Genomic DNA, 8,151 nt, shown 5'->3' with positions numbered 1-8,151 from the left:
AGGCGACCGACCGTGCTGGTGAGTGTGCGTCAGGGTTAGTGAATGAGGCGACCGACCATGCTGGTGAGTGTGCTGTCAGGGTTAACAAATAACATGTCAGAAAAATGTAAAACAGGAAGTTTTTAAGTAAAATATATGCTAATCAGCAGAAAAAAAGAAGCAAAACTCCCATGATGTGATAACTTTTTAAATCAGCCCTCTCTACGGAAATTTAATTACTTTTTTTCTGTTAAAAATAATGCCTTTGGAGCCAGACCCAGTGGCTCACGCCTCTAATCCCCACACTTTGGGAGGCAGAAGTGGGAGGATTACTTGATCCCAGGAGTTTGAGACCAGCCTGGACAACATAGGGAGACCCCATCTCTACTAAAATACAAAAATTAGCTGAGTGTGTTGGTGCACGCCTGTGGACTCAGCTACTTGGGAAATTGAAGTGGGAGGATTGCTTGAGGCCGGGAGGTCAAGGCTGCAGTGATTGTGCAGCTGAACTCCAGCCTGTGCAACAGAACAAGACCTTATCTCAAAAGTAATAAAATCAAAGAATGCCTTGGGGAGCATATTTTACACCCATGTGTTGGTTCACCTGGGAGAGTTTCTGTTTCCCTTTGAGAGTGTCTTTGGAGAATGGCTGGGTCAGAAAGTGTCAGCTTCTGACATCTGTGTCTGAGTTGCTTTCCAGGAGCTGCTCACGAGAAGGCCTCACAATACTGTCCTGAGTGTTAGGTGCTGTGACTTAACCCTCTTAAAATGGGCAAGGTTTACCAGTTTCCTTGAAGTACTTAAACCATGGTAGGCTTCTTTTTAGAAGGTCATGAAACAGGAACCCTCTCACAAAAAAAGAACCAAAACTTCTACCTTCTTCGAAAGCGGGTTTAAAAAAATGTGGTTGAAAGTCATTTACAGCAAGAGATATTCGGTAACTGCAATAATGCGCAGTTCCCACTCCAGACTCACCTTATGCTGTCTCCTGAGAGCCGTGGGGTCCAAGGTGTGGTTAATTAGAGCCTGTTTTTCTTTAAGAATGAAATTCTGTTAACCACAGCCTATTCCTAATAATGGCAAACACAGAGTGGGAACTGAAATCCACATGAAGCCACTTCTTCGTCTGAACTCATAACTGTAACCTCAAAGGCGAATTTAAACATGGCTCTGTGAGACCCAGTGCGGTGGCTCACGCCTGTGATCCCAGCACTTCGGGAGGCCGAGGCGGGAGGATCACGAGGTCAGGAGACCGAGACCATCGCCGCCAATATGTTGAAACCCTGTCTCTACAAAAAATACAAAAATTAGCTGGGTGTGGTGATGCACGCCTGTAATTCAGCTACTCGGGAAGCTGAGGCAGGAGAATCGCTTGAACGCGGAAGGCGGAGGTTGCAGTGAGGCAAGATGGCGCCATTGCACTCCAGCCTGGCGACAGAGCAACACTCCATCTCAAAAAAAAAAAAAAAAGGCTCTATGCGGCCATTGCAATAGAGCACTGAGCATCATCACAGGGCAGATGTGTCAGAACGATGTTAACATCTCTCCCAAGGAGCTGGTGACGAGACGGAGGCTGTGACGACAGACCTGCAGACTCCTGCTCCTCTGTGGTCCCAGGTGGTCTCGTTAGGAGCCACACAGCGGCATCAGTCATCAGTCACTCTGCCCATTGTCTGTTTCTGTTTCATAGGAAGAAAACTTTAGGACCAGACAAGAGCATTAAGAAAGCTCACAATGACCATGGTACTGACTTTGAAAAAGATCCTCAATGAAGAACTATTGGTCTATCTAGGTAGAGCTATGTAAAAATGCCTTCTTCATTTTCCATTTTTCTTTTATTTTTTGAGACAGAGTCTTGCTCTGTTTCCCAGGCTAGAGTGCAGTGGTGTGATCTTGGCTCACCGCAACCTCCACCTTCCAGGTTCAAGTGATTCTCCTGCCTCAGCCTCCCAAGTAGCTGGGATTACAGGCACCTGCCACCATGCTGGGCTAATTTTTACATTTTTAGGACAGATGGGGTTTCGCCATGTTGGCTGGGCTGGTCTCAAACTCCTGACCTCAAGTGGTCCACCTGCCTCAGCCTCCCAAAGTGCGGGGGTTACAAGCGTGGGCCACTGCGCCTGGCCTCTTTCGACTTTAAAAATCAACTTCATTGAGGGTAGTTTACATAAAATAAAGAAACTCGTTTTTGGTGCTCAGTTTGAATAATTTTGACAAGTATACGTACCCATGAAACCACCACCCCAATCAAGATAGGAAACATGTTCCTCAGTCCAAAAGGCTCCCTCACGCCCCTGTGGTTCACCCTGACCCCTAAACCCACACCGCCACGGGTCTAGAGATGAGTTTTGTATCACAGAATTTCACTCGGTTGGAATCCCCGAGTGTGTACCTTGTCGTGTCCGGGTTCTCTCTCTTTGGGTGACGTTTCTGAGGCTCACCCAGGTGCCGTACGCACTCCGCGTTCACCCTTCCCAGTGTGAAAGCACGTCCCACTGTTCGGCTCTACCATAATTGTTCGCTTCTTCACCTGTCGAAGGACATTTGGGTTGTTGTTTCCAGTTTTTTGGTTGTTGCAAATAAAGCTGCTGTGAACATTTGTGTGTAGGTCTTGGACCCTGGGAGTGGAATGGCTGCGGCATGTGGGAGGCGTGTCTTTAACTTTCAGAGAAACTGCTCCCTGTTTCTCCAAAGTGGCTGCACCACTGCACATTCCCGGCAATAACGTCTCCACATCTCTGCCAACACTTGGTATTGTCAGTCTTTTTCTTTGTAAATCTTTTCCTTTTTGTCCTTTGCAACAGAGTCTTGCTGCATTGTCAGGTTCCTCTCAAGTCCTAGCCTCCAGTGATCCTCCCTCCTCAGCCTCCCAAGTAGCTGGGATTACAGGTGTGCAGCACCACACGCAATTGTTTTTTTTAAGAAAACTTATAGGGCCGGGCGCGGTGGCTCAAGCCTGTAATCCCAGCACTTTGGGAGGCCGAGGCGGGTGGATCACGAGGTCAAGAGATCGAGACCATCCTGGTCAACATGGTGAAACCCCGTCTCTACTAAAAATACAAAAAATTAGCTGGGCATGGTGGCGCGTGCCTGTAGTCCCAGCTACTCAGGAGGCTGGGGCAGGAGAATTGCCTGAACCCGGGAGGCGGAGGTTGCGGTGAGCCGAGATCGCGCCATTGCACTCCAGCCTGGGTAACAAGAGCAAAACTCCGTCTCAAAAACAAACAAACAAACAAACAAACAAACAAAAAAAAAAAAAAAACTTATAATAGCTCTGTAATAGTATCTGATTGTCATTCTCATTTGCATTTTTCTGACAACTAATGGCATGGAGGGTCCTTTCATGTGTCTAATGTCCATTGGTATCTTTTTCAGTGAAGTGTCTATTTAAACTTTGGCATATTTTTAAGAATGGGTTGTTTTCTTATTATTGAATTCTGAGTGTTCTTGACATAGCTTGGACACAGACCTTTGTGAGCTCTATGTATTGTAACTATTTTCTCCCATTCTATGCCTTGCCCTTTTGTTTTCTTAATGGTATCTGTGAAACAGCAAGCTTTCCATTTTAAATTTTTTAATGTATTTTATTTTGAGACAGGGTCTTGCTCTGTCACCCACGCTGGAGGAAAGTGGCACAATCATGGCTGACTGTGGCCTTGACCTCCCAGGCTCGAGAGATCCTCCTGCCTCAGCCTCCTGAGTAGCTGGGACTACAGGCATGTGCCACAATGCCCAGCTAATTTTTTGAGTTTTTATTCCACTGTATTGCCCAGGCTGGTCCCAAACTCCTGGACTCAAATGACCACCCTCCGTGGCCTCCCAAAGTGTTGGGATTCCAGGCATGAGCCACCACCTCCACCCCAGTACCCCCTTATCCTATCTTAAGCCTTTCTTTCTACTGACTTCAAGTCCTTTTTTTTTTTTTTTTTTTTTTTTTTTGAGACAGAGTTTCACTCTTGTTGCCCAGGCTGGAGTACAATGGCACAATCTCAGCTCACTGCAACCTCTGCCTCCTGGGTTCAAGCGATTCTCCTGCCTCAGCCTCCCGAGTAGCTGGGATTACAGGCATGTGCCACCACGCCTGGCTACTTTTGTACTTTTGGTAGACATGGGGTTTCTCCATGTTGGTCAGGCTGGTCTCGAACTGCTGACCTCAGGTGATCCGCCTGCCTCATCCTCCCAAAGTGCTGGGATTACAAGCGTCAGCCACTGTGTCCGGCCTTGACTTCAAGTCTTTAACTCTTTCAACCAGTTGCCTATCAGAAAATCTTCAACTCCATCTGTGATCCTGCCAACCTTTGCTTCAAGATGCTCTGACTTTCCAGGCCAAACCAAAGTACACTAACCTGCATCAGTCTACACCTTCGCCTACAACTTCTGCCTCCCCAAAATGTGTAAAACCAGCCTGGAACCCAGTTATCTCACGCATGTTCTCAGGACCTCCTACAACTGTTCCCTGGGCCATGGTCACTTGCATTGGCTCAGAATAAACCACTTTCTTCTTTCTTTTCTTTTCTTTTTTGAGATGGAATCTTGCTCTGTCCCCAGGCTGGAGGGCAGTGGCGTAATCACAGGGTCACGCAGCCTCAACCTCCTGGGCCCAAGGGTAAACCTCTCTAAATATTTTACATGTTTGGCTTTTTTGTCAAAATTGCCTTGCCATCTTTGTTTTTTTTGTTTGTTTTTTGCTTTTTTGAGACAGGATCTCACTCCCATGACTGAGGCTGGAGTGCAGGGGTGGTATTATGGCTCATTGCAGCCTTGACTTCCCAGGCTTAGGTGATTCTCCTACCTCAGCCTCCTGAGTAGCTGGGACTACAGGTGCGTGTCACCACACTCAGCTAATGTTTTGTATTTTTAGTAGAGATGGGTTTCACCACGTTGCCCAGGCTGGTCTTGAACTCCTGGGCTCAAGTGATCCACTTGCCTTGGCCTCCCAAAGTACTGGTATTTACAGGTGTGAGCCACTGCACCCAGTCTGGCATTTCTGTTGAAAATAACTTGAGCTGGCTGGGCGCGGTGGCTCACGTCTGTAATCCCAGCACTTTGAGAGCCAAGGCACGACGATCACTTGAAGTCAGGAGTTAAAGTCTAGCGTGGCCAAGGTAATGAAACCCCGTCTCTACTAAAAATACAAAAATTATCTGGGTGTGGTGGTGCACACCTATAATCCCTGCTACTTGGGAGGCTGAGGCAGGAGAACTGCTGGAACCTGGGAGGCGGAGGCTACAGTGAGCTGAGATTGTGCCACTGCACTCCAGCCTGGGTGACAGAGCAAGACTCTGTCTCCACAACACCACCGACAAAAAAAAAAAAAAAAAAAAAAAAAAACAGTAAAAAAAGAAAATAACCTGACCCAATGTAGGTGGATGAAGTTTTATACTCTCTGTGTAACTCAGTTGATCTATGTGTCTAGCCTTTTGCCAATATCACAATATCTTGGTTTGTGATAAATCTTGGTATTAGGTAGAATAAGTCTTCCAACTTTGTTCTTTTAAACTTTGACTATTTGCACTTCCATATCCATTTTAGAATCAGCTTGTCATTTTTCTATAAAGCAAGCCAGAATTTTGCTGGGCTTTGGATTGAATCTATGTATAAATTTGGAGAGTACTGACATCTTAATATTAGGTTTGACAATAACGTGGTATACGTCTCCATTTATTTTGGTCTTCATTTTTTTTTTCAACCACGTTTTGTGGTTTTCACTTGTTAGACCCTTTGGGCTGTTATAACAAAGTACTGTAAATTGGTTGATTCATAACCAAGTCAAATGTATTTCTCACATCCAGAGGCTGGGAAGTCCCAGATCGAGGTGCCGGCAGATTCACTGTCTGGTAAGGGCTGCATCCTGGATCTTCAATGGTGCCTGCTTGCTGTGTCCTCGCATGGTGGAAGGGACTGGCTAGTTCTCTGGGCTCTTACAAGGGCACGAGTCCCATTCACAGACTCCACCCACACGATCCAATCACATTCTACAGGCCCTGCCTCCTGATACCATTGCTTTGGGGGTGACCATTTCAACACACAAATTTTGGAGGTACACACTCCACAGCATCATATAACCATCTGAATCCATCACTGTCTCTCAAAACATGCTCTAGTGCATCTGACAAATTTTTGGTCAATTATTTCATATTCATCAAATTCAAAACATTTTCTAATGTTCTTTGTGATTTTTCTTTGACTTGGATTATTGATTTACAAGTGTGTTATTTATTTAGAATTATCTCCTTATATTAGATTCATTCAAAAATATATTGCTTAATTTCTAACCATGTATTTATCTTTCTGTTAGATACCTAATTTCATTGTGGTCAGAGGATGCATTCTGCATAATTTTAATCCTTTAAATATATTAACACCTGTTTCATGAGCCACCTGTGCCTGTCCCGGTGTGTGCTGCTGCTGTTGGATGTAATGCTACATGACTGTCAGCTTTTAAAAGTGAATTTCCTGTCTGCCTTTTGTGAAACAAAAATAAAATTCTAAGCCCCCTCAGCCATCTGAATGGACCCCTCCTGTCAGGGAGGGCGTTCCAAGGCTAACCCGAGGGGCTGGCTCAGGGCATGATGGGGGCAGGGGTCGGACAGGCCTCATGAGACCCTTTCCCTTTTGGAATTACTGATGAATAGACTCCTTAAGCCTCATGGGAATCTGTTCCCTCTGAAGCTGCTACCTGGAGCCTTCATCTGCATGGGGAAAGTTTGGTCTCCACAGCCCCTTATCACAACCCAGACATTCCTTCCTGTTGATTCCACGTCTTTAGACAATAACTTAACTCTTTCAGCCAGTTGTCAATCAGAAACATTTTAAATCTACCTATAACCTGGAAGCCGTCTCCAGCCCCCTTTCCAGACCAAACCAAAGTACATCTTACATGTATTTGATTGATGCCTCGTGTCTCCCTAAAAATAAATTAGTCTGTGTCCCGACCACCTTGGGCACATGTTCTCAGGACCACCTGAGGGCTTTGTTATGAGCCGTTCGTCACTCACACTTGCCTCTGAATACATCTCTTCAAATACTTCACAGTCTCACTCTGTCAACAGCTTGGAGTAGCTGTTCTTCAGAATGACACTTCGTTTCTCTTGGCTTGCTCGTCTCTGTCTCTCTGCCGTATGGTTCACGGCTGCCCTAGAGGTACCACGTGCATCTAGCTCATCATTTCCTCTTTCCCTCTTTGTGTTGTGTCATACGTTTTATTTCTACATGTTATTAATGCCAAAATATATTTTTTCCTTAAACAGTTGTTTTAAAGAAAATGAGAATGTTGGGAAGCTAACTGTGTGTCTACCCGAATACGCACTGCTGGTGCCCCCCATGCCTCTGGCAGACCCCGGCTTCCAGCTGGCCGAAGAAGCTCCTTCCTCCGCCCGTCTCCTGCCAGAGGTCTCTGTCTGAAAAGCCCGTTCCTTTGCCCTCATTTGGGAGTGCATTTTCACTGAATGTAGACTTCCACATTGACGGTTTTTGCCTCAGCTCTCCATGGACATTTTTGAAGATAAAGGAGCGTGGCTGTCCTGACGACGGCACTGTGCTCACGCATGACTGTGACTCATTCCCTTTTACTGCTGTGTGGTGTGTGTCCGACGCAGCTTTGTGTGTGTTCACTTGCAACAACCCCCTGAGGTAACTAGATTATTATCTCCAATAAAGAAAGGTAAGAAAACCAAGGTTTAAAGCATTTCAGGAATTTGCTCAGGGGCCCCCAGAGAGTGACAGAGGGAGGACCCAGCCAGTGTTCAGGCTTCCCTGCTGATCCCAGTGCTGTGAAGGTGCTGTTCATTCTGTGAAGAGCGGGCTCCTAACAGGCGTCCACCTCCCAAGGCAATGATGCCTCAACTCACAGTGCAGTCGCCTTGGTTCCTCCGTCACCGACAACAGAAACCCTTACATGTCCTCAGCTGTCCACCCGCCCCTTCCCTGGCGACCTCTGTCGGGGAGGACACGCTCCGCTGGGCCTTGGTTTCCTCTGTCTGTTTCCTGGGAAACTTGCCTGCAGTTATTTCTCCTTTCCATATGCTCAGACGCCCCTTTTCTTTCTTGCTTGCTCAACTTGATGCTTGCTCAATTCTCAAACCTGAACAGCCCCCCGGCCTCTGCCTGGCCTGCAGCGACCTCGATCCTCATCCCCGAGCAGCCCCCCGGCCTCTGCCTGGCCTGCAGCGA

The 8,151-nt window shown here is 46.6% G+C and overlaps 1 long non-coding RNA gene across 1 annotated transcript in view; it reads left to right on the top strand.

Moving 5' to 3' along the window:
• Positions 1 to 1,575: 1,575 nt before the first annotated feature.
• Positions 1,576 to 8,151, top strand: part of LOC116528847 — a 21,715-nt gene continuing 15,139 nt past the window's right edge. The window contains exons 1-2 of the long non-coding RNA XR_004259242.1: positions 1,576 to 1,586; positions 1,858 to 1,861. This is a non-coding gene — a long non-coding RNA (uncharacterized LOC116528847). The remainder of the gene's footprint in view (positions 1,587 to 1,857; positions 1,862 to 8,151) is intronic.

This window comes from Sapajus apella, unplaced genomic scaffold, assembly GCF_009761245.1.
Source record: "Sapajus apella isolate SASKATOON/1434 unplaced genomic scaffold, GSC_monkey_1.0 scaffold60, whole genome shotgun sequence".
In the NCBI taxonomy this organism is placed as follows: Eukaryota; Metazoa; Chordata; class Mammalia; order Primates; family Cebidae; genus Sapajus; species Sapajus apella.
This window is presented reverse-complemented; position numbering and strand designations above follow the sequence as displayed.